The 21,547-nt window shown below is 39.9% G+C and overlaps 1 long non-coding RNA gene across 1 annotated transcript; it reads right to left on the minus strand.

The window, feature by feature from the left end:
• Window positions 1-1,882: 1,882 nt before the first annotated feature.
• On the minus strand, window positions 1,883-13,951 carry LOC130146285 (uncharacterized). The gene is made up of 5 exons (XR_008820852.1): window positions 13,866-13,951; window positions 7,289-7,383; window positions 5,835-5,928; window positions 3,455-3,560; window positions 1,883-2,392 (listed from the first exon to the last, which is right to left on the minus strand). It is a non-coding gene; the product is annotated as an uncharacterized LOC130146285 (long non-coding RNA).
• Between the last annotated feature and the right edge of the window lie 7,596 nt (window positions 13,952-21,547).

Here is a 21,547-nt window from a genome sequence, read left to right on the forward strand (position 1 = left end):
AGTTAGGACTACAGCACAGCTGTATAGCCAGCTTCAGATGTGCCCTATCCATGCTGTGACAGTACGTTAAAAGGAAGAATTACAGAAGCCTGAGTGCAGATGCTACACAACCACCTTGTGTTACTCATTGAGTGAGAGGCCGCATGGCCTTTGGCCTCAGCATGTGAAAGGCTGGCAGAGATGGGCTTCCCAGCCTTTTCCATCTTCTCGTATGACTTCAGCAAAGCACGTCCTTGTGCCTCAACTTCTCAATCTGTAAAAGGGAAGCAGTTTTTAATCGCCAAATAAGGCTGCTGTGAAGTTAAATTAATTACTGCAGGTAAAGAGGGTTACGTCCTTCAAAGGCAGGTGTTAAACAAAAGCAAAGATTTATTACTAAAGGAACAAGATAGGTCCATTTGAACTTTGTTCAGGAGACCACAGTATTTATTGATTAGTAGCTTTTGGCAGGGGGAGAAATTGCGCAGACGACCTCAGGGAAGAAAACTACAGGAAGGTGTGTGTGAAGGCATTCACGCTTTTGCTAACGTTATTGTAAATCTTGATCCTTTAATAAAGCTGTGACCTTGGAGTTGACAACTAGCATGCCATGGAGCAATATATAGCGTGGCACCAGCCTTGTAAATCTTATGTAGCTTTTGCCATTGACATAGACAACATGTAAAGAGAAATCAGGCAAGCTAAAGTTTATGAAACACATTTATTTGAAGAAAAGCATTTTGAATCAGACTTTTTAGATTAAATTAAACTGATGACCATGCCAACTTTTTATTCCTCATAATAAAATGTGTTTGTGAAATGAAATCTCAACAGTGAAAACTTGTAGAACTGCTTATAAAATTTTGACTTTGCAGGGGGCAACTCCACCGAAGAGGTACATTTTAGATCATGTTTGCATAGCTGTCATACAACTATTATTTTGGTTGCTTTCTTGACAACGCTGCTGCTGCTACTGCAAGAACAGCACATTTCCCTGCCAACATGAAAAGAGCAGGGATATGTTCTGTGGGAGCAGTCAAAGATGGATATGAGCAGAAAGGGAAAGAGGAAGCTGTGTAACTGCAGGGGGATCAGAAGGTGTCACATGCAAGGGAAAGGACATCTTTTGCTCTTGCCAGGTGTATCTCTACTGACAAAGAACGCTTGAAACCACAGACAAAACTAAGGACAGCACTCCTATGGTGGTTGCTTATTTGATACATCTGAAAAGTTCTCTATACATTATTTAGATGTGCAGAAAGCCATAAATCCAGTAACTTTTTCCCTATATCTTTGGCTGCTTTGCTTTGGCAGACCAGATATATTTTTTTTTGTTTGGTTGGTTTGTTTTGTTAATCAAATGTTCCCACAAATTCCACCCTTTGGAGCAGCATTGTCCATCTTTCCAACTGAGGAGTTCTCATTTCCAAGGACAGTTCTCAAGGAGAAAGGAAACACGTTGCCCAGGCACATGGAACATTGAATCTTTCTCCTCCCCAAAACCAGCTGCTTTCTCATTCCAAGAAAAACTAGTGAAGACCCAAAGTCTCTTGGGAGTTTCTTTGTTAACATGTTACCATGTGATTAAAGCTACTTTAATCACTGTACATTGCATGAACATGAATTTTGTTACAGATCAACTGCATCTTGGAAAGATACTATGTTATACTGTACATGAAAAAACTACATATTTTTCAAAGTTTATAGTAAGTATACAGGTTAGTTAAACTGTCAATCTCTTGAACAGGTTTCTATTTTTTTATTGTAAACTATCGTAATCTCTTGCTATCATTTCGAGATTATGAGTCTCATTTTGTACTGTAAATGGAAACTTACATGTGGTCCTTGACAGTAGGTAGTATGCCCAATACTGCTGGGGGGGGGCGGCATGGGATGTGTGTGTTCCAATTTGTTTGGTCCTGTAGCATCCAAAATGCTGCCGTTTTTGTCATCTGACTCCAGCATCACATTGTCATCATCAATATACACAAGACTGGCCTGCTCCTGGAACAGATGGGAGAGGCTGTTGTCAAAGCCAGTGTATCTGCAATACGGGACCTGCAGCTAGTTCAAGACCATCACATTTTAGGCAGAGGAACTGACAATATTTTCTTTTATCCTTAAAAAAATCCCCACACCAAACAACACATTTTTAAATTAAACTGAAATTCAATTTAAAAAAAATAGTTTAACAAAGAATGTGTAAGAAAAAAAAATTAGGTCCATGCAGGTTACTAACACTCCATTAATTGCAAAAGGCTAAATTTTAATGACCATGTTTATCTACAGAACATGTTCTTCCACTGTTCTGCAGTGGTTCTTACGTGATGTTTGGATGATTCATGTGCACATATTCTAAGAATGACCCATCTAGAACTCTTTCAATAAGAACTTCTCCAATAGTGTTTGTGTCCTGAAAGAAAAAAAAAAAGGATATTTTATAGACTATCAAGATAGTAATTGATATGTTAATATATTTAATTTTGACTGCTTGAGTTACCAGTTAACAAAACACTGGTTTCCATGTGTTTACATCCATGTTTAAAGTTTACTGCCTAACTTTCTACTCCTTGGCAGTAAACACTGCAACATAAAGCAAGAGAAATCATTATGAAATTTGAAATAAATGAGAATGTCAGATGGAGAAACAGATTAATTCACTGATTATGCAAAGCCCAACAGTGCTACTGCTCTTTAATAAGGAGTCCAATTTGGTGATGCATCTTATATTACTGTGTATAGAAATAAAAACTCTAGTCTTAGCTGTATTTTATGAAGTTATATGTGTGCGCTATCATTAAAGTGCTATCATACAGAAATCTTTTTCTGCCATGTGCATGAATTACAGGTTTGAATTATTAAGATGGTTTTTCACCCTTGCCCTCCATTTGGACATAATTTTCTTTAGTGCTTTTGCACCATTTGAAAAAACATTTTATATCTTTCTTTGGGATTTTGTCTGGATGAGTATCAAAAATAAATAAAAGAAAGCACTAACTAATATTCTTGAGAAATTCTAACAGCATGTTAATGATTGTGCTGCACTTTCTGTTTTACAGCCTGCTTAGACAGCAAACAGCTGCGGCAGCTTTCACAAGTACAACTGTGTCATCTTAGGTTCTTACTAAATAAAAATGGGTTGTTGAAACAACTTTCATTTAAAGTACATAGGTTTTCATTTGAGGATCTCCAAGTAATTTATAGTCATGAGTCACACATAATACCTGTTAAGAAATGAGGAAATGGGTTACCTTTCCCTTGTCCCACCATTAGACAGCAACAAAACTGAGGACAGAATCCCTGAGTTGGCACCTCTGAGTACCAGGCTATGCTGTTTCTGTACACATCTACCACGCTTAGTGACTTCCTGGTGAAGTTACCTGCTCAGTTCTTTTCACAACTTCTTGATTGTAAAAGGTGTGGAAGATACACATAAAGAAATCAAGTCCAGTAGTTTGCAAATACCATTACTTACTATGTAGTCTTTGTAATGGCGCGTGTCTGAGTTGAAGACGCCTTACAAAATTTCTGCTGAAACAGTGTGGATCTCTCCCAGGTATTTAACAACAATTTGGACAACGCTATAAATAAATGGAAGGAAGTACTCAGTTTTCATCTTGGAGGTCTTAGAGAAGAAATATTATCAATGTTTAAAAAACAGGAATATGAAATAAGTGGATCTGTTATGGCCAAATAGCATTCTTTGAGCAAAACAAATACTCCTAAGCACAGTACACTTTCACATCAACTGTCAATTATGCTGATCCCTGTTGCGTAATTAGTGCCTGCAGACATTCCAAGGATTGTCAACCTATATAGATCTGATGGTTAATATATTCCCTCCTACTAGCTACAAAATAACAGTCACTCAAAAAGCATTTTTTAGGCAATGCAAAACTTGTTTATCATCCAAACAATTCATGTACCCATTTGTTTATCATTCAAATAGCAAACTAATAACAAATAACCCATTGTTTGTCATCCAAGCCACTGTTTGGATGATAAAATGCTACAAGACACATGCAAGACTTCTCTGGTCATCAATAACAAATTCATTCATGTGTGTGTTTACAACAGAAGTGCCTAAACCACTTCACCAAAAGAAAAGCTGAATTACTTCCTGTGGGTTCTTTGTAATATAAAAGTTGCAGTTGCTGCAACATTTATTCATTTAAGCAATATCATGAGAACACTGCATGTATGCTAAAAAGATGATTATCATGGAATACACCATGTGAATATACTACATGTAGACTAAAACCAGCTTTATGACATGTTATGGTAATGAGCATTATGATACAACACGCCAAAAAATCCTATGCCTTTCTTAGAACTAGAAGTCCAATGTGTTTATTCTAAGTTTGAAATAAAACCATTGAAAAAGATGTGCCAAATCTCTTTTTCAGGTACTCCTGAAACAGTTACTCAAAAGGTATTTTAGGACTAAAGGGAAGGATCAGCGTGGCAGTAGCAAACAATGAAGTGCACCTCTCAGCATGTTCCCTCTCGTTGCTTTGTATTAATGGTGTGGGACCTACAGTTTATAAATCAACTACAGCAGTTATGAAACCAGTATGACTTAAAAGATCACATTTTCATTTCCCTGGTTATACTTTTTACATTATTTGCAGGCAAACACAGTTCTGGGCATTGTTTTTTCCGTTGGGTTTCACAGAAATGTGCAAAAGAGGCTGTATAATGCATATTACAAGTCTCAGGATCAGCTTCTATATGCAACTCTGAATTGAGCTAAGCATTTAATAATTTTCTAAGTTTTAAGGCTTGATTCTGCTCTACAGATACACAACACGGCTATTTATGAATTTGCCCCGAGTGAAAAAATAAGAGCTTATAGACTGATAGGTGTGATAAAAATTACTGAGAAATATTTCAGTTGCCTGAATTAAATACAGAGTCTAATCTGAAGAATACAAAATTTGGCAAAATGTTATGCATTAAAGCATTAACTCAGGCAAATGTGAACACAGTATATACTCTGAGGGAATGCTTCCTTTAGTTTACTCAGAGCTCTGGCTTCACAATAACTTACTAATATGATCATGGTTAAGGTGGTGAAAACTAACCTGCAACGTAAGAGGGAATGGAGCCGGTTTCCCCCTTCCCACCTGCTGCAGGAAACAGGAGCGTTGGTTGATTTGTCTACAAGCCCTTCAGTCTGTAACCTCTCTAAAACACTCCTGCCACATGTGAGAATTGGAGTCGAAAATGCTGCAGCAAGTAACTATCAGGGAAGTAAATTACACTTGTCCAGATCTGAGTCTACAACCCTATGGACCTCAGTCCTACAGGCAGGGTCACAGTAAGACCTCGCAGCCCCCATGGACCTTCAGAATGAAGCCATTTATGTAACATTATCTTTAAAAAAAGAATTAAAAACCCTGCTATGACAGACTCCTATATAAGGTCACATAAGCAGTTCTCATAACTTCAAAACCCAGATGAGAATACACAGCAAATGCTGCACATAAATCTGAGTTAAGGCAGTAGAAATAGCACATGTGGGATTTAAAAACAGGCAAATTGCTGAAGCTAATAATGCTTGTTGTCTTGGCTGTAAGTAACTGTTGTACCCATTACAAGATTTCCTACACCATTTTCAGCGCTCCTATCAGCACTCACAGTGATAGAAGTGCTAGTGTTTTAAATATTATGTGCATACACACTTGGTCAGTGAGAGATGGGCAGAGGGAATGAATATAGGTATGTTTTTCTTTCACTGTCAAAATCAATTAAACAATTAGTAATTTTTTCTTTGTCTATTATCTCCTATCAGTAATGCTTGCTAGAATTAATCCGTTTAACCTGTGAATTCAGTAAAATACATACTTACATACATTTCCACTGCTGCTCTTTCCACTCTGACATGTGAGACAGTGGTCCATCAGCTCAGCCTCATCTACTTCACACTGGCAAAAAGGACAGGAATATCTGGGAATAAGAGGTAGGAAGTTGTTACTGGATGCAGATGTAATTGATACATTTTCAGCAAAAACTACAAGCAATAAAAGTAGTATTTAGATTTCTGTGGTCAGGTATCATCAGGAGCTCCTTTTGCCATAGCTAAAATGCATCATGGGTGTATGACATGTACCTGGGTGTGATGTATGCTATGCTGGCAAAAGGTCAGCCTTGCTAATGGATGCTGCAAGCACTGCACAGAACTGTGCCAGCATGTCAGGATATCGATCCAGAAAAGCACTCTTAACATAACCATGAACTTAGAGAAGCACAGATGAAAATACTGAACACTACAACTATAGACATTTGATAAAAGCATCATTTAATTGCTGTGATACACTTGGAACATGTGTGACCCAACTACCAATTCTCGGGAGCCCCCATTAAGTATCAGTGCTTTCTTGCACAGGATTCCTACTTAGTTTTCAGGATAGAGTATGGTCTTGTTGCATGGTGGAGACACTGTTTTCAGGTTAGTGCAGTTTTCAGATGTGTGCGGATAAATGTTCAAGTTTTTCTGAGCATCAGAAGAACAATAACTGATAAGGAGATAGGTCTTCTGAGCAAGCAGCCTGAATAATGTGTCATTTATGAATTCAAATAGCAAAGAGTATAGGGAATTTAAGTTACATAAATTAAAAAGCATTTTGATAGTGATACCTAAATTGCTTCTAATCATTAATGGACAAAACTAAAGGCCATTAAACTTCAAGACCTCTAGAATTACTACACACCTAATTGATTGCTCTAACAGGTCCTGCCCTGAAAAAGAATAGCAGGGACTAAAGATTTAAACTTTTAACATACAATACATGTTCTGCAAATATTTATCTATACTATAAACATATAAATAAGGAAAGCTGTCAGTCTTCTTAACTCAAAACTATTTCTGAAGAACAAATTATTAGAAGAGAGCCAATTACATTTAGATTATTATTAACCCTATTCATTCTGGAAATAACCAACATCTTTAAGGAGTTTTATTTGAAAGTAAACATAATTGTCCCCCAATTAAAATAGCAAAAACTGCTGACTTGTCAAAATACAGTTGTTTCTACAAAACAGGTCATGTGGAGCTGAATTCTATCAAAATCATACTGACTGCAAGTAAAATGCATTATTTTTTAGTCATACACCAAAAAAAAGCATCCATTTTGAGTACTATTTGCATATTATGTTTTAAACAATAAAGGATTTGTGTTGAACTTATGAAACAGAAACATGTTGCAATTAAAAAAAAAATCAGATGCTTCTTCTACAGTTTGACTTTACTATGTTGGGATAACAAACTCAAAAGTGGTTTTACAGTGTCATCAACACTGAGGTCTACCTTGTTGCAGCATCTTCAAGCTCCCCTACACATCCATATTTTTCTGTACATTTTTCACAGGTTCTTAAATGAGCTCTCATTTCACTCAGACATACCTAAGCAAGAAACAGCAGCAGTTTGTTATGTTTTATAATGTGACACATTTATGCTAACACATCACTCAACATTTTCTAGTGTAAAGGCTTATTACAATTATGGCTACACCTAGGGAAGCAAACACATCTCCTTCGACTACTGGCTCTGTTGCTCAAGCATTTTGTTACTGGTTCAGTATTGCTGTAATACATTTTATAATAATAACATTCAGCTTATGAGAGTAAAGTCAATTTGAGTGAAATAATTATTGGTTTGTGGTGGTTTTATTTGTCCCTTACGTTGGTCCTTAATATTTTGGAATGAAATTTGGGAGGCAAAAGGGAAAGATTTCTAATCTGGGGAGGGAGACTCTCCCAGTTCATATCTTGCTCTGTTCTTAATGGTGAAAATCTAGACCAACCCTGTTAAACCAAAAAATATTCCAAGGTGAGGACCCAATTCTGACCTCAATGAAGTAATCAGCAAAACTTTTGTATAGATTCATTAAGGATAAGATTTGGGTTGTATATTGCTGCTGTGCTGTGCCGGCTGTCCTGTTTCCTTTAACTCAGAATCTCCATATAACAGATCTGATGAAGCACAGTCATGAGGTATTTTCCATGACAAGAAAGAATATGAAATTATATGAAGCTGTCATGTTGAGATATTAAAATATCATTTGCACAGAAACAGTGAAGAGACATTAATATTACTTATAGGTTATATTCTATATTCTTAACCTTTAAACATTGATGACCAGTTCTGGTGAATCTTGGTGAAGAAATTTAATATAACTCTGTCCCAGATGGCTGTGCCATGGGTACCCTACAAATGATCATCCTGACTGCGGATCAGGCAGAATGAAAATGCTCAGAGCGCAGTCACTTAATTGCAATTCCCACTCCCCAAATGGAAACGGCAAATGAAATTAGGTTTATACTAATACAGTAATCTGTACTTTGGCGCGACTCAGATGCTGCAGGAGCATTTGCCAAGGGTAGTAGCCAAATACCAGAAACAACACTCAAAAGTATCTTGATGCTAGAATGCATTAAATGCATTCTCCTTTTCAACATATCTTAGAGGCCTCACTGATTGTTTTACGCAAGAAATACAGCCAACACTTTCTGCAGCCATAAGAAAGATTATAAACCACTGCAAATATACATCATCAGGTCACTTGTGCTCTGCCACTGAACAGCAAAAAGCAGTTCTTAAGCTATGCTAAGTACTGAGACTAGGTAAGCCATACGTAGGTCAGCACTTCTTAACATACCTGTTTCAATTGGCTTCCTTTTGCAAAAAATGAATTTAAAACAATATTGACATTAAATTCAATATTTAGCTACATTAAATTCAATATTTAGCTACTATTAATACCAAGGTGTTGCAGTTTATGTATTTCATTGCTAGCTTTAAGCCGATCTTTCCCAAACAGAAAACCCATGGCATAAAGGTAAAGAACTGATAGTGTTAAAAACAAATACACTTTTTTGCTGGTTTTCTTATGTTCTCTGTAATTCCCCACAACCCTGCAAATAACAGTCTTTCTGAAGTTCATACATTTACTTGCTGGTTTACATTTTATGGTATTTTCACCCTGCTGCTGCTAGACAAGAAAGAGTTAAGGGTACTGTTTTGCAGCTACCAAGACAGAAGAAATTATAGAAGTCGGATGCAAATCCATTCAGAGAAAAAAGAGGGAGTCAGTTCTAAGTTGTACAATCTTCTCCCACAAAACAAAGGTATAAAAATATGAGGAAGAGCAGGACTTAAAAGTGTTCATTATACAGAAAGAGACACAGATTTAATACTGTTAAGGAGAAAATGCTTGCTTTTATATGAATTTTCAAGTAAATTTATATTAATTGAATCTTGGTTAACTGCTTTTCTATGGATGCCCTGTCCTCCACCAGAAAGCCCCATTAACCTTTTGCTTTGCACCTTGTTTTGATGAAACATGATAAACACCTTCCAGTTCAAACAGTAGCATTTAAAACTTCATTTGCATGTAAGTGATGTTTCAAAGGCTTTATTTAGATTTAAGGAAAAAGGCTCAGTTTAGGTAGCTTTACTGAAGGGAGTTGGGGGGTGTTTAAAAAAAAAACAACCAACAACCACCACAAAATTTTCCATCTTTGTTCTGTATTTTAACAGATGCAATTTTGGCCAGGATTTTTCTTATGCAATCGTTAAATATTAAATTTGTCATTTGTCCTTTCTCCAGCCAAAGCCAACGTAGGTAGTCAAGAAGATTCAGCTCCCACAGGTTTAGGCTTGAGCTTAATATTTGCAATGACACTGGCAGAGTGTTTTAGAGCTCTTTTAGATATGGAACTTGATAAATCACAAAAATCTATTCTTCCATCATCATGTTGGTAGAGTTTCTCTGTTTAGACATGTCCTTAAAAAGGTATCTTAATAGTGTTAGTTCTCATGCATGGATACAGCTCTGGAATTATTTACTAGTTACGTGTTCAAGGCTGCAAACCTGTGTTTTGCATTTTGTGCAATTTTGGTATGTGTTCCCATCTTCTTGGCAATATTAGTAGCTGGAATTCCTTCAGAGGGAAGATAAGCATGGCAGTAAGGGCACATCCATGCCTTAGTCTTTAAACATGCAGAAATACAGGAATGACAGAACCTGTACATAGAAAGAAACTAAAACGAACATGATAATCCCCCCCCAAACATGCTTCAAATGAGGCAGGGTATATAAAAAAAGAATCAAAATTTTGCACCACATGACATTCCTGGTGGAACATTACAGGACATTTGTTTTTCTTAGGATATATTGTCAAAAAGATTGTGGGTATTGTGCCGGCAGCCCTACCTGCGTAAAGCAGAGCACTGGAAACAGACAAGCTGAGCTTCCCGGTAGCACTGAAACACATGAGACTGCAAAGACTTACTTCAGAGCAGAAGCAAGGAACCTGTGTCCCAGGGGCCAGGCAAAGCCTGCAGTTCATGATTTCAAAACCCGCCATCACAGCAAAGATTGTTTAATTTTTGTGGTGTTGCTGCTGGACAATGTCACAAATATACGCATACTGATAGCTTACTCTAAGTCTTCCCGAGCCCACAAACAGAAGAATGCCCCATGCTGCTCCTATGAGGGACAACCATTCGGGTTGTTAAGACAAGGGAATTTCTCTAATACGTGATGAATTTGGGAGTCAGAGAATTACACTCACAGGGTTTAGGCAGCAGGTGCAGGGGAACTGTTATGCTGTTGTGTGGTAAGTGGTTCTCTGTTCTAGCTGTCTTGGGGTTTGGATGGCATAAAGGTATACCAACCTCTGGGAGCATCTCAGCCACTTCTCTGGTTTTAGTAATAAAAGCAGATTGAATTAGTGGTCACTGCAGCTGCTTTTGAAAGCTTTTTTGTCAGTAACGGATATGACAGAGAAACTTTCGTGAATCTTCCTGTAGAGATGTAAAACATTACTGCCCTTCACTATCTAAGCACCATCGAAAAGTTCTGATGCTAATGGGATGGGAGATGGCCTTTCTTTGCATCAGATTACAGCTCCTCATCATGTCTGGATAGGGATCTGAAGGGTAGAGTAACAACCTGGGATCTTAAGGAAGGACAAAAGAAAGGGTGCACACTGACTGGCTGGCTGACTGACAGACAGCCCCTCTGGCTTTGGAGGAGCTAGAAGAAGCTGTTGTGCCAGCCTGCAATCCACAGCGAGCACACTGCTCAGCCTGGCTGAGTGTGCAGGCAGCAAACACATAATGGCGAGCGGGTGACAAAAGGCCCTGTGCCTCTATAATAAATTTGCACTTGTGCCCCTCTGTTAAGTGTCACAGCCCTGCAGCAGAAGTGTCAGGAGCAAACTTATGTCTGCAACCCCAGCTGCATGAATGAAAAATTTCACTTAAATAAACTGCTGACTTTGCACTGAAATGGGTAAGAAGCAGGAACATCTTCTGTTTTGCCAGTTCTGCCTGGAGACTGAAATGCAGTAGCTTCCAGAAGAGAGGCACCTGAAACCATGAGTCACTGTGGCCAAACCAGCTGGTGCTGGTGGCCGTGCTATGCCAACTTAAAATGTTGCCACTTGCCTCCTGCACTGCCCCTCTCTCTGTTGAAGGTTACCCACCTTTCTTTCTGTCTCCTCTCCCAACCCTCCAGGCCAACAGAACGTTTCACATGCTCATCTCTCAGATACTTCTACCCAGTCTGCCATTTTAGTGCATTTACCTGCTTTCCCAGTTGCTAAAATGCTAACCTTTGCACAAGAGCTCCCAAGTCACAAGTCCACATTACCCTCATCAGCTCTGCTATATAGATAGCAACTCCAGCAAAGGAGTGGAGTTGGAATCTGAAGCAAAACCTTCTTAAGCCACTGTAAAACAACTTGCCAAGCTTGCCAGTACACTCTGCAACAGCATTTCTAACATACTTAACCTGTCATTGATCTACCGGAGGATTTCAGATGTAGGATCTTCTTTGGAAGCCTTCTTCATATATAGCTCCACAGAGCCACATAAAATACAATCAAAGCCTAACTCACACAGAAGGTGGTATTTTGCAGTTAACTTCGCAGAAGGATCAGTGATTACACAAAGTGCAGAGAGTACAGCCAAGACACAACATGATCCCTGTCCGAGGATAAACTCAGAATTGTTACTCACGGTTTGCCCTTGGGCAGGTTTTAACTTAGATTATTCCTGTACTTTAAACAGGGTTGAAAAGGTTTCTTTGTTTCCCTGAGGGACAGATGAGTCTTCTATAAATAACCCTGCACAAGGTTCTCACATGCTGCCTGAGAGCTTTCCCCTTTTAATGTCACAAAATATAAAATCAGATTACCCTTTGTCAGTTTGTTCACCCTCCCCCTTAAACTGTCAGTAGCAGAAAAAAAGTTAATATAAAGGATACAAGGATTGGTGAAGAAAAACTACACTCATGCACTATGCAGTTACTCAGTGATTTGGTCAGTTGACTATAAAATGAATTTGCAAGAATTTCCAGTTCAGCCTCCACCTTTAACCCAATTTATCACTCTGCTTTATTTGCTCAGTCCGTACCTAAACAGGTAAAACAGAGAAACAAACAAAACTTCAGACACTGCAAGTAGCTTACATAAAACCTGAGCATCTCAGGATATTGACCCTGAACATTGCTAAAGCCCTGAGTTTTCTCTTCTTCCATTTAGCATCCAAACAATTGCCTCAAGTCTCTAGTTAGAGGCTGCGTAACACTTCTCAAATGCAAAAAAGCTAATGCATTAGTTCTTTAAGATACTGAGGGTGCTGTAAACAGTTGCACTTTTAGACATACATATATGTGTATGTCTCAGCTCAGGAACACATAATTTTCCATGGTCTGTGACCTTGAATAAATAATTAAAACAAGACTGGCCAGGTGAATAGCAGAAAAGGCGCAGCTGCTCAGCTGGATCTCTGCTGGGACAGAACTCTGTGAAGTTGCCTATAGCTTCTGAGGCCAACAAGCGGTCCTGGAAGAAGGGGCTCAGAAACATGCTAGGAAGCCTTTTATCCTTTTATTCTTCTTCTCCCCCCCACTCCCCAAGTATTCCTAAACACTGGCTCAAGCTATACTTCCAATTGCCTGCCATGATCACTAGAAGGATGCCTGTGCCAGGTGCCACGTTTGTAAAGGGAGTCACTAGCAGATGGTTCACGTTTGCTCTTGCATTTTACACCTGTATACATTGCTCTGTGCTGATTCTAGATGGGCTCTTTATGTTATGCTTGCATCTGGACAGGATTCAGATTAGGGGCAATACTTCAATTGTGGCTCACGTTAAATTTGTGATGAAGACAACTATTAGAAACGCTCACTGGGAATCTGAACCGGAAGCACACGCTCACTCCAGAACAGCTGGTTTTACACATTGATTTTTTTAAGTGCTCCACAATAACCAGCCTTATCCCAAAGCAGCTACCCCAGAACCGATTTACTGGCGTACCAACCCTTAAGCAGATTTAGCCAGGATGAATCCAGACGGTTAAATCCTACGTATTTAACAGAAAAACACGGAGCACAGACATCACAGGCCCCCCGCCGTCAGCAGAGAAGCAGCCACGACTCCCTTGAGGCGATCCCGCCTGGAAGGGGCGGCTGCGCCACCTGCACCCCCTCCGCGGCAGGCAGCGCGCGGGCGGTGCTGCCCTGCCCCCACCCATGCGAACACCGACGGACACCGATCCCCGCCACCCCACCCCCATCTTCCGCCGGTTCAAAGCGACTTTCCCCTCGGCTGGTTTCCTCCGGCCTCTCCCCGGCCGGGCGAGTCCCGCGCGTTCTGCACCCCGAACCTCGCCCACCGCCAGACCCCGCACCCCGACCTCCTCCGCCCGCCCCCGGCCCGGGGCGCCCCCCGCCGGCAGGAGCCCCTCCGCGCGGGCTGGGGGACCCGGCACCCACAGGTGGCCGCAGGGCGGCCCTCGGGGGGCTCCGGCCGCCGCCGCCCCGGCACCGAAAGGGGCCCCTGCGGAGCCCCCCGCCCGGCAGGGCCCGACTCACCGCCGGGGCCGCCACCCCGGGCAGCGGGCGCTCTGCCCCGTGCTGCGCCGGGACCCCCTTCGGCTGCAGCGTTACCGCTGCGAGCGGGGAGGTCGGGAGGTCTCCAGGAAGTGGGCGGGACCCTGGGTTCTTTAAAACCTAAAAAGCGTCAAATTCAGATAATTGTGTTTGTTGTGGCTCCCCGTAATGCATACTTACACAGTACCGGCATCTGTAAGAGAAGCTAGAAAGCTGGCACCAATGCTGCTTCAACCACCAAGTAACTGTTGAGCACAGGTGTAACTGACAAGGCACTTAAAATAGTGGTAGGCAGCAGTAGGTTATTTTGAAGCTGGTAAATCAGTCAATGATTACTTTTAAAAATAAATTTTCATTAGCACTGGAGGGGGCATTTTCTCAGATGCAGACAGCAATGGCCCACATACATTGTGCCCTCATGGTGGACCATCAACTACCACTGTCAAAATAGGGAAAGATGCAATGGCTAAACATTATAAACAGCAACAATAGCTATTTGGAAGACATTTCTTCAGCTGTCTTTGTAAAGGTTATGAAGGACCTTGATTCTCTGTGTTACCTGTTTTCAGCCTCTTACTTCTTCACCCAGTACTTGATGATAGCTGTGATGAGGGTATCTGTAGCGAATAACAGCGTGGTGGAAGGCATGAGGCATCTCCTTGTGTTGGCCATGGACACAAACACGGGTTCATTTTAGTGGAAGTTCAGGTGCCCAAGGACTGCTGAGCTGTGGAAACAAAGCTGTGATTTTTCTCAATGTACTCTAGCATGTCATGCATCCCCGCACACGGAGCTTCTCTGCCTACAGTGAAAATGAATGCTGAAGCCAAGGGAGTATCCTGGATGGCGTTGAACATGTACAAACAGCACATGGTGGCTTTAATGGGGCTGTCAAAGCAACCTATCAAAGGAACTGTTGGGTTATTTGTGCCTATGATGCATAAAAACAAAAGCAGATTCGTTCTAGGTGTCCCCAGGTATGTGAACACCCAAAGAACAAAGGTAGTATTCCCACTTATTTCTAGAAGTACTGGAAACTACAGTACATTTAGTAATGCACATACTTGAATTGGGACCTGTCCGGGTTTTTCTTACTTGGCTAAAAGTTGTACCTGCTCTATTAGGTACAGTTGGAATAGGTTTCAATATCTTTTGGGCAATGTATATTCTACTGTGACAGATTGTTACTTTTTTCTTTAATATTGAAAAAAATTGAATACAGAATCAGAAAAACTAATACCTGGGCATGTCTCAACATATATATTTTTTTTCCAGTACCCAATGTATTTTCTGTAACAATATTTTTACAGAAGCAAAGTCAAGTATGACCCACTTGTGAAAAAGAAGTAAGAAGGGAAATGCAGTATATTGGGTAACTCCAAGATGAAAGCATCAGCAAGTTTGGTATCTTTCAGTTTGCATCTGGCCTGCAGTAAAACTAGTAATCTCCTGTCAAAATGATTTCCTTAGAAATTTCCGTCACAGATTTGGTTTTGGAGAAGATATCACCATTTTCTGGGCCTGAGCTCTGCAGTGATGATTATCTCATATAAACAGCTTTTACAGTCATGCAATTAACTTGTCAGATCACATATGTAATGACAACAGAAGGACAGCAATATTTCCTGTGCTGACTATTTATTCATAGGCTACCTCACTGATGAATAATAAAATCAGATCTAGGAAGAATTGTATCTCTTCTTAGGTAAAACCCACAAAAATCAGGACAGCAGTATGGGTTGTTCTAGAAACTGTAACGAAGTATGTTCCAGCATACGTGAAATCTTGTCAGTCAGAATCAAGTCAATGCATTTCCACTGTCAGTTACTGGTTTTCTTTAGATTACATAAATCACAAAGAAAATAGCAATACCATCCCACTGGCTGAACTCTAATTTTGTTTATTGCTGTGTTATGTTTAGTGTCACTTGGTTAAGATATAGATACTTGTTTATACCCAAATTTAATTTATTCATGTTGTGTTAATAATACAATGTGATAAAAGGTCATTAGCCACTGTAAGATAATTAAGTGCAAAGGTTATAATAGAAAATCGATTAGGGATTAAAACTGCAGGTTTTTTCTGGTAAATCACACACTTATTTAAAATTTGACCTAATATAAGTATGAATAATGTTTGGAAAACACTAAAACATGAAGGATGAAATTAGAATGCTTTTAAAAAAAGCATTAAAAACCCCAAGTAAGCCTTTAAGTGCCTGTCAATAATATGTGAAAATAAAACTAGCATTGTTATAGTTGGTGTATGGAGAATGGAGGTCTCATGAAGCAGCAGTAAAACTGCATTAGAGATTTTAAGAATTACTGATGATAGTTTTCCAGTACCAAATCGGTGGCACACACACAGACCTAACCATGGTGGGAAAGCCCGGAATGATCACAAGGCTGGAAGCTTGTGGTGGTGTGAAGATCAGTGCTCACAACTAATTACATCAAATATGGGCAGACAGAGTACAGACGCAGCCAAGATCTGTTACATATGCACGTGTTTATGGCTGAGTAGGGATTTACAGATGTGTATGTATTTACTTAGATACACACATACAGAAATTACCTACATCTGCCAGATCAGTTTCCTAGGGAAAAAAAATAGTTAAGAAATAAGAAAATCTGAGCACATATTAGAGAAGAAACTTAACAATATTAATGAAAATCAGGGTGTGTAGCCAAAGACTTCATTACATGGTAAGTATTCCACAATATTTTAAATATTAAAATGAACAATTTTATTAAAACCCCTTTCTGGAAAAGGATGGAAAGGCAATAATTGGAAGTAGATAGCAATCGCAAATATAAATTACTAAACGAAGCCAAAGAAAAGTCAAGCCTAGTAAAACTAGAAGGAACTCTAAAGTATAAACAAAGCAAGCTAAAACAGAAGCTGTGATCTGGTACTAGATTGACAGGAGACTGCTAATGTTGCAAAGAAGTGTTCAACAGTTAGCTACAATATTTGGTAAGAAGGAAAAGGATCTATTTATATCTGATCAGGGTATTGGATAATTTGCCAGCCCATAATGACAATGTAAGTATTAAACCACATTAATTAGGAATAAATATTCTAAAGGGAAGGCAGAGAGGACTTTCACCCAATAATCCTAGAAGAGTTGGCCGAAGAGTTTTCTTTCGTGCTCTTAGTTGCTGCTAATGATTCTAAGCATGCAATGGAAGTCCTCCAATGCTGGACTCAAATGACAAGGTTGACCTCATGGGTTATAAAATGTAAAAAATTAAGTTCAGTCAATAAAAGTATATTGATGCTCACTAACATGGTTTTAGAAACAGAAGTTGGCAAGCTGAACTCAGGTTGTACTCTGATGAACTTACAAATATATTTGGGTTTTGAAACTGTGCTTGATGTAATATACTTCTGTAGGGTATTTAACTTAGCCTTTCATGGCCTTCAAACTAAAATAAATGAACATATAATATAAATAAAGATACACAGGAAATATAAAATGCTGTGTGGCATCTTACGAAGTAGCATCAAAAACATACATACCTGATATTAAGTAATATTTTTATGACTAATCTGGAAACGAATATAAAATCACCAAGTGACTGTACTTGCAGGTACCAAAAGCACAGGTGAAGTGATAAATCACCATGGCAACAGACATTGCACAGTGCCATCTGGATTCCAGGATAAATTGGACCCATTTTAAGAAAGTGAATCTTAAATAGTCAAGTGCAATCTCATATATATATATATATATAGGGGGGAAAAATATGTACTGTACTTCTGGAAGAGTAACTAGCAGCTGAACACAATCTAGCAGCAGGGTGGAGAAACAGTGTGTGCTTCCAGAGTAGCACTGCTATCAATGAGAGCAAGTGACTTCTGATGAGGGCATAATGACAGTAAAAGTTGAAAATGAGAATATTTATTGCATTAGATTCACTGCTTTAAGTGCAGAACAAGTGAAGGAACCTCTGCTTGGTGCAACTCACCTAAAAGTTTCTTTTCTTAATCAAGAGAGATAATTAAACTCTTCAGCTTAGTTGTTGTTTATCTGAGTGCTGTGTACTTTTAACTCAGTTTTGAGAGATATAGCTGCAGCACACCACAGTTCAAGCAGGGCAAAGCTGGGCATTTATCAGGTCATATCAGACAGCTTTTGTAACTCAGCCATAAAATTTCAGTCTTTGTCAGTTCCTTATTTTCTATTTTTGAGGGGTTTGGACATCGTTAAACTAAGTATTCTGGAGAGTCATAAAACTTTAAGGGGCTTGCTAGCTGTGGAGGAACAGTGATGCTTATTCATGAGTTTTTAGACTGATTACCCAAAGAGGTTAAATGATACCATCATCTTCTCTGTGTGTATATAAATTTGCCTGGTGGTGCCTGCCCTTGCTAGAGCCTCCACCCAGCGACAGAGCTCCTCGGTCAAGACTGAAGCCTTCTCCAGTTCCTCACCCAGAAATAGTCCCAGCCCCATCTGTGACCATGGAACGGTTGTAGCTGCTCCAAACGCCAGTGCAGAGCCTCCCCAGCACCCTCTGCCGAGGCACCCTGGGGCTTGGGAACCAGACGTCCTCACCCAGAACTCACCACGGGGAGGATATCTTTGGGCTGGTTGTTTGGGGCAGGCCCAAGGAAAGAGAGAAAGCTCATATGAGAAGGCTCTAGCTTGAAGAGGCTGAGCTCAGCGTGCTAGCTGGTTTTGTTAGCTCTGTCGACAACAGCAAGGACTGCCCAAGTCGGCATATTAACAGAACACAGTCTGCACTGAAGGGATACAACATAACCTCGAGAGAGAAGAGCTGGGAACATCGTAATATGATAAAACACGTAACAGATTGCCCCCTTGGGCCCTTGATGTGGCTTTGCCACCCCTCCAATGGAGGCATGGCATACTTCAGATAACCCATGCCCACAGATAATCTGCACAAAGTTGCATTACGGAGATGTGGATAATCAAAGGGGATGAGACACAGAGCACTAGTTCCCAAGCAGAGGCTTTGGGTTATGTTTTCCCCAGTGTAACCTGAACATGCGGACAGTGAACGCTGCTGCTGAACCACAGAGCATTTTCCTTCCCACCCATGCATAAGCCATGCTTTGTAGTTGAAAATTCACATTGAAGCACAATGGATGTTTGTTGACTGGCCTAACAAAAGCACACCGAGCTGCCTTTCCTCCTTGTTCCCTTGGCCTAATTAAAAATGCTAAAATTGTAGAGGATTTCCTCGTATGAGTTTCCTGTCATTTATGCAAGTCAAAACGAGGCATTTCCCACTCCCAAAAGGGAGACGCTACAGTATGCACATATGTCAGATGGCAGTGCTGTTGCCTTGAAATGTGAATTTCAGTTTCAGTGAGCTTCCTTACGTGATGAACATTCATCTATTTACCTGATTTTAATGAAACTATTATATGAGAAAGTAATCTCTGACAATAATATTATTTGGTATAGCTTTCTAAAACCTTAATGTCTTAACCTTTGATAGAGTGAGTCAAAAAATTAAGTGATTGAGTAAGGTCAATTGAAGCAGACACGTGCTGCCTGGTGACAGCATGTGTTGCCATGAAGCTGGTTTTCTAATATCATGGGATAATCTCTAATTTCCCCTTGTACCTTGAGGAACAATAGAGTTTCTCCAGGGAAAAACCTTGTGAATTCAGCTAAAAAGATAAGCCATATAAACACAGATATCTTTGATGGTTAGCATTTTAAGAGAAGGTTTAACATCTTTCTGTTAATTTATGAAATTACTTAGCTTCCATGCTTCTTTCATGGAAAGTGGCATGGAGCAAAGCGGCAATGAGAAAAAACAGTGCCTGAAATTTATTTTTTGCTATCAACATATAGGAAAAAAAATCTATTTGAAGCCAAATAACTTTTAAAACTTCCTTTGGTATTTTGATTTCCCTGTTCCTCATATTTCCCTCCAGCTCTGATCGTGTCTATAGCTGTGGCTTCCACACAGATTCCCTGACCATCCCAGCGCAGCCATCAGGGCCTTCCCTCCTGCCTGGCCTTCACCTGCCCTCACACTACTGCTCTGTCCTCTTCATTGCACTGAGATCTGTGTCCGATGCTTTTTCCTTGCAGTGTTGCCCTTCCAGGTCCAGCTTTGTACACCGATGTGGTGTTTTCCTCCAGTGTTTCCTTGCAAGCTATTAACCCCTGTCTGCTGGCTTAGCTTCCTAGATTTTTCTATTGCTTTTTCATGTAGTATTGCCTGACCAGTAGCACTCACTGCTTTCCTGACCAATTTGAAATAGAAATTATTTGTAATGTTCTTTTTTTAAAAGCTTTTTTCCTGTGCAAGAATCCATGCTTCTGTGAATGTTCATTTTCTGTGTAACTGCACTGCACTTTTCCCCTGAAAAACCTGCCCTCAGAAGGGGGCCAGCAGGCCTGAGTCAGTGGCTAGCTGAAGGATCTAGACAGCTTGTCCACCAGGCTGTGCTTCTGGAAAGTGAGCTAGCACAAAATCTTTAAATTATTTACGAAGGGTGTTGCCACACAAACCACACTCAGATTAGAGGCACTACACCTCTTTGCCAGTCTCACCTGAGGAATACATGATGACTTTGATGAGTATAGTAGGTATAGATCTAACAGGTAATTTCTGTTCCTCAAAAAATGACCTAATTATTTTTTTTTACCTCAAACTGGAACAAAAGTTGAAATTTTGAAATCTCCTACCAACTGGCATTTTGAGGGGAAGAAAAAAACTTTGTCTGAAGTCAGCTGGAATGTTTACTTTTAAAGAAGCTTCTGTTTTGACTTGGCAACATCGTGCTTTTGGTATGTAATTTATACTGTAATGTGAAATACCTTTCTGAATTACATGGAATTACTAAATGTAAAAAATTAAGCAAGTTGTTTGGAAGTGGTTGGAAAGTTTGGACTTCACCTTGCCATGGCTGGTACAGGACACAAGATGTGGAAGAAAGAGATTACATCCTGTGGTCATGGCTTTCCAATTTGGGAGCCAGCACTATTAGACTCAATCTAACGCTCCTTTTCCTTCCTCCATTTCCCTTCTTTCCCAAACAGCAAAAATATTTCTATTTCCTAGCACGGAGAATGGTTTTCTCTCCTGTTGGCATTGTGCTGTCTAGAAGCTGCTGGAGTGGAATACTCTGATGCTGTCTCCCCTTTGCTGCCCATCTCTTCCCAAGCTGAGGACTATATCCCTACAAATACTAGAGGAACAATCGCATCTTGTACACTAAATCCAATGACTCTTGGTATAATTCAGATCAGAATTAATTCCTTTATGCTTCAAATGATAATGCAGCAATTGAGAAGTTGAATAATATTGCAGAATAGAAGTAGTATTTCTTATATTCAGCAGGAAGAATCTCAAGAAACAAAATTACATGTTCTTTGTTTCCCTGTTGTCAGCCCTTTGCCTCACCATTACCGAAGAAGCAGCTCTGGTGCTTTCAGTGCAGACAGTAGCAGATGATTGAAGTTACTCCCAAAATGGAGCTGAGAGCAGGTAATATGTGGCTATGTCTACATCAGCAAGTAGCATGTCCTAATAGGAGTGGATTTTGCAGACTGGAGCAGCTGACATTTTTGGGCTTGTGAACTGGGCTCCCATTAGCAGTTTGAGTAAGTAGCTGTGTCCATGGACACTGTTTTCTAGATCAGTTATATCTAAACCCGCTCCTTCATATGAACC

The sequence above is a fragment of the Falco biarmicus genome, chromosome 3, assembly GCF_023638135.1.
Source record: "Falco biarmicus isolate bFalBia1 chromosome 3, bFalBia1.pri, whole genome shotgun sequence".
Taxonomy (NCBI): domain Eukaryota; kingdom Metazoa; phylum Chordata; class Aves; order Falconiformes; family Falconidae; genus Falco; species Falco biarmicus.